General features: G+C 57.7%; 2 non-coding genes and 1 pseudogene across 2 annotated transcripts; all 3 read right to left on the bottom strand.

The window, feature by feature from the left end:
- Nucleotides 1–555, bottom strand: part of LOC124772548 — a 4,756-nt pseudogene extending 4,201 nt beyond the window's left edge.
- A 188-nt stretch (nucleotides 556–743) lies between these two features.
- LOC124773105 lies at nucleotides 744–898 on the bottom strand. Its single transcript, XR_007014469.1, has one exon. It is a non-coding gene; the product is annotated as a 5.8S ribosomal RNA (ribosomal RNA).
- Nucleotides 899–1,249: 351 nt separating this feature from the next.
- Nucleotides 1,250–3,158, bottom strand: LOC124772946. The gene has a single exon (XR_007014397.1). It is a non-coding gene; the product is annotated as a small subunit ribosomal RNA (ribosomal RNA).
- Nucleotides 3,159–5,000: the final 1,842 nt, after the last annotated feature.

Raw genomic sequence — 5,000 nt, 5'->3', positions numbered from 1 at the left:
ACCGGACACGACCCCGCCGCGGATTGCTCCGCGCGGGCGGCCGGCCCCATCTGCCGAGGGCGGAGGCCAGTGGCCGGATGGGCGTGAATCTCACCCGTTCGACCTTTCGGACTTCTCACGTTTACCCCAGAACGGTTTCACGTACTTTTGAACTCTCTCTTCAAAGTTCTTTTCAACTTTCCCTCACGGTACTTGTTCGCTATCGGTCTCGTGGTCATATTTAGTCTCAGATGGAGTTTACCACCCACTTGGAGCTGCACTCTCAAGCAACCCGACTCGAAGGAGAGGTCCCGCCGACGCTCGCACCGGCCGCTACGGGCCTGGCACCCTCTACGGGCCGTGGCCTCATTCAAGTTGGACTTGGGCTCGGCGCGAGGCGTCGGGGTAGTGGACCCTCCCAAACACCACATGCCACGACAGGCGGCAGCCTGCGGGGTTCGGTGCTGGACTCTTCCCTGTTCGCTCGCCGCTACTGGGGGAATCCTTGTTAGTTTCTTTTCCTCCGCTTAGTAATATGCTTAAATTCAGCGGGTAGTCTCGCCTGCTCTGAGGTCGTTGTACGAGGTGTCGCACGCCACACCGCCAGCCGGCTGTGCACGCTACCGAGAAAGTACCGGTATGCGAACCGCCAGGCGACGGGCGCGCATCGCACGTTTGAGGAGACGCGGCCGGCCCCACAGGCGGCCGCGACACTCCCAGGTCTGCGAAGCGGGGCAAACGCCGCGCGCTTCAGTATACGTAGCCGACCCTCAGCCAGACGTGGCCCGGGAACGGAATCCATGGACCGCAATGTGCGTTCGAAACGTCGATGTTCATGTGTCCTGCAGTTCACATGTCGACGCGCAATTTGCTGCGTTCTTCATCGACCCACGAGCCGAGTGATCCACCGTCCTGGGTGATCTTTTCTCAGTTTCCGCCGCCTCTTTCGAGACGGTCGCATAGGCGGGAGTGAGGCGTGTGGCGGCCCCTGTTCCAGCGTTCTGTGTCCAACGGCCTCACGGCCGACGGGCGTCGTACGGCTCCACACCGGAGCGGACAGGCACTCGGGCGAAAGTCATTCAAAACCGGCGCCAGGCGCCAGGTGCCGCACGCCAGCCGCTCCAGCGCTTCAGCGCTCGTACCACACAACATTGCCGCTAGTTTTGAGAGGCACGCGTGGTTCCGCACGCGGCGCACGGCTACTGCGAGCCGTACAGGTAGCGTGTTGCGCGACACGACACGCACATCGAAAGACATGCAGTCTAGTCGGTAATGATCCTTCCGCAGGTTCACCTACGGAAACCTTGTTACGACTTTTACTTCCTCTAAATGATCAAGTTTGGTCATCTTTCCGGTAGCATCGGCAACGACAGAGTCAATGCCGCGTACCAGTCCGAAGACCTCACTAAATCATTCAATCGGTAGTAGCGACGGGCGGTGTGTACAAAGGGCAGGGACGTAATCAACGCGAGCTTATGACTCGCGCTTACTGGGAATTCCTCGTTCATGGGGAACAATTGCAAGCCCCAATCCCTAGCACGAAGGAGGTTCAGCGGGTTACCCCGACCTTTCGGCCTAGGAAGACACGCTGATTCCTTCAGTGTAGCGCGCGTGCGGCCCAGAACATCTAAGGGCATCACAGACCTGTTATTGCTCAATCTCGTGCGGCTAGAAGCCGCCTGTCCCTCTAAGAAGAAAAGTAATCGCTGACAGCACGAAGGATGTCACGCGACTAGTTAGCAGGCTAGAGTCTCGTTCGTTATCGGAATTAACCAGACAAATCGCTCCACCAACTAAGAACGGCCATGCACCACCACCCACCGAATCAAGAAAGAGCTATCAATCTGTCAATCCTTCCGGTGTCCGGGCCTGGTGAGGTTTCCCGTGTTGAGTCAAATTAAGCCGCAGGCTCCACTCCTGGTGGTGCCCTTCCGTCAATTCCTTTAAGTTTCAGCTCTGCAACCATACTTCCCCCGGAACCCAAAAGCTTTGGTTTCCCGGAGGCTGCCCGCCGAGTCATCGGAGGAACTGCGGCGGATCGCTGGCTGGCATCGTTTATGGTTAGAACTAGGGCGGTATCTGATCGCCTTCGAACCTCTAACTTTCGTTCTTGATTAATGAAAACATACTTGGCAAATGCTTTCGCTTCTGTTCGTCTTGCGACGATCCAAGAATTTCACCTCTAACGTCGCAATACGAATGCCCCCGCCTGTCCCTATTAATCATTACCTCGGGTTCCGAAAACCAACAAAATAGAACCGAGGTCCTATTCCATTATTCCATGCACACAGTATTCAGGCGGGCTTGCCTGCTTTAAGCACTCTAATTTGTTCAAAGTAAACGTGCCGGCCCACCGAGACACTCAATAAAGAGCACCCTGGTAGGATTTCAACGGGGTCCGCCTCGGGACGCACGAGCACGCACGGGGCGGTCGCACGCCTTCAGCTCGCCCCACCGGCAGGACGTCCCACGATACATGCCAGTTAAACACCGACGGGCGGTGAACCAACAGCGTGGGACACAAATCCAACTACGAGCTTTTTAACCGCAACAACTTTAATATACGCTATTGGAGCTGGAATTACCGCGGCTGCTGGCACCAGACTTGCCCTCCAATAGATACTCGTTAAAGGATTTAAAGTGTACTCATTCCGATTACGGGGCCTCGGATGAGTCCCGTATCGTTATTTTTCGTCACTACCTCCCCGTGCCGGGAGTGGGTAATTTGCGCGCCTGCTGCCTTCCTTGGATGTGGTAGCCGTTTCTCAGGCTCCCTCTCCGGAATCGAACCCTGATTCCCCGTTACCCGTTACAACCATGGTAGGCGCAGAACCTACCATCGACAGTTGATAAGGCAGACATTTGAAAGATGCGTCGCCGGTACGAGGACCGTGCGATCAGCCCAAAGTTATTCAGAGTCACCAAGGCAAACGGACCGGACGAGCCGACCGATTGGTTTTGATCTAATAAAAGCGTCCCTTCCATCTCTGGTCGGGACTCTGTTTGCATGTATTAGCTCTAGAATTACCACAGTTATCCAAGTAACGTGGGTACGATCTAAGGAACCATAACTGATTTAATGAGCCATTCGCGGTTTCACCTTAATGCGGCTTGTACTGAGACATGCATGGCTTAATCTTTGAGACAAGCATATGACTACTGGCAGGATCAACCAGGGAGCTGCGTCAACTAGAGCTGAGCAGCCGGCCGCCCGGGAGTGTGTCCCGGGGGCCCGCGCGAACACGCAAGCGTCCGCTCAAGCATTCTGCAAACAGGAGGAGGCTGAGCTCCCCTGCACAATACACCTCGAAACCCTCTCAGGTCCCGGCGGCGCGCAGCGCCGTCCCAAGTACTTGGTCGGGTTCGAGAGAGGCGCAATCGCCCGGAGTTAGGCGAGTAGACGCTTTCGGTGCGACCACCCGTGCTCCCAACTGAGCTTGCCGCTGCCGACAGAGGCCCGGGAGCGTGCTGTCGTGGCATTGCCGGCGGGAGACAACACGCGCCACCTACGGTGACCGGCAGCTCCAACGACAGCGCCACAGAAGGACAAAAGCCCCACTTGGGTGCCGAAGCGAACTCTCCCAGCACAGCGCACGCGCCAACACATCCGCACAGCTGCGATACAAACCACCAGCGAGAACCGCTGGGGCGACCGAGCAGCAGACGGCGTCGCGGCGCCGAGCGCCGGGCGGCGGCGCATCCTCAACGCACACAGTCCTCAATCGGACCAGCACACTGAAGATGTCCACCGCGCTTCGCACCGGGCCCGCGAGGACCTACTTTGGCCGCACGGCGCCGCGCGCAGGGTGCGCCGGCGCGCAGCTGCGACGCCTGCCGCGTCCGTCGGCCGGCGCGCCTGCCACTGGCCGCCCCCACCAGCCGGCTGTAGCGCGTGCGCCCACGCACCGCGCGGCCAGCACGCCGGGAGGCGCCCCCTCACCGGCCGGGGACGGTCCCACCCAGCCACCGCCGCGTATCGCTTCACACCCAGATGCCGTTCAGTTTCGTCGGCATGGTGGGTATCGCTGGAACAACCGGTTAGTACCTCAACCTATCGTCGCCATCACCGATTCACCCCTAGCGAGAACAACCGCACCACAACAGGTTACCATTTCTTCATTTGCGTAACTTCACCAGAAAACGCAGGCGTCCATCGCCATTTGCAACTTCAACGATTATTGCATGCCTGTGTCAGGTGTCACGCCACACTACGTCTGCCCACATACACGCAACAAAATGTGCACGCCTAGACAATACGTGGAAGGTGGCCCCCGTACGTATGCGATGTCCATTGCTCGAACGACTGTCAACCGGCCTCTGTAGCATGTCGCAGATATGGAACGCGGTGCACCATGCCATCACGGTGTGTGAGGAGAGACGACTAGGTCCGAATACATCAACAGACAGCTCATGCTGATCGCCATCCACGGCGTCCGTTCCTCCCACACGTCTCTATGGCGTACCACACTGCAATCCAGCTCTCATAGGGAGACGACACGTAGCTGCGTGCACAATATTTGCACTGTATGGTCCGCCGTTTTTGGGCGCAGTCGTTGTACGGTCACACATGTGCCACGATGTATCATTCAGTACATAAGGACGAATGTGCAGTACAGATTGTGGTTCACGCGTACGACATCAGCGGACAGTTGACACAGGCCGCACCACAACGTAGCCTGCGTACGTCGCATGCGAAGGGCATTGAACATGCAAACTTGTCACCAACCAGCTTGCGAAGGCAGGGGGCAAGGTGGGGACGTGGGGACGTGGGGAGGGGTGGGGGGGGGGGGGCGGCATGTACGTCCTGCTGCCATCCACATTACAGTGTACAGCAGGAGCATATGGAAAGTCAGCAAGACTTGCAAGGTGTTTAACATGAAGCGATACACAGGGGAGCGGGCAGTGCGAGTAGCGAACTATATTGCGAGGGTTGCGGGTGGGCAACACTACACTAATTGAACGAGTCGTATAACAATTACAGAGCAGGTTTAGGCGACAACGTGGGTTACGTTAGCGGACAA

This window comes from Schistocerca piceifrons, unplaced genomic scaffold, assembly GCF_021461385.2.
Source record: "Schistocerca piceifrons isolate TAMUIC-IGC-003096 unplaced genomic scaffold, iqSchPice1.1 HiC_scaffold_943, whole genome shotgun sequence".
In the NCBI taxonomy this organism is placed as follows: domain Eukaryota; kingdom Metazoa; phylum Arthropoda; class Insecta; order Orthoptera; family Acrididae; genus Schistocerca; species Schistocerca piceifrons.
The sequence above is the reverse complement of the archived record's forward strand: the minus strand, read 5'-3'. Positions and strand labels throughout refer to the sequence as shown.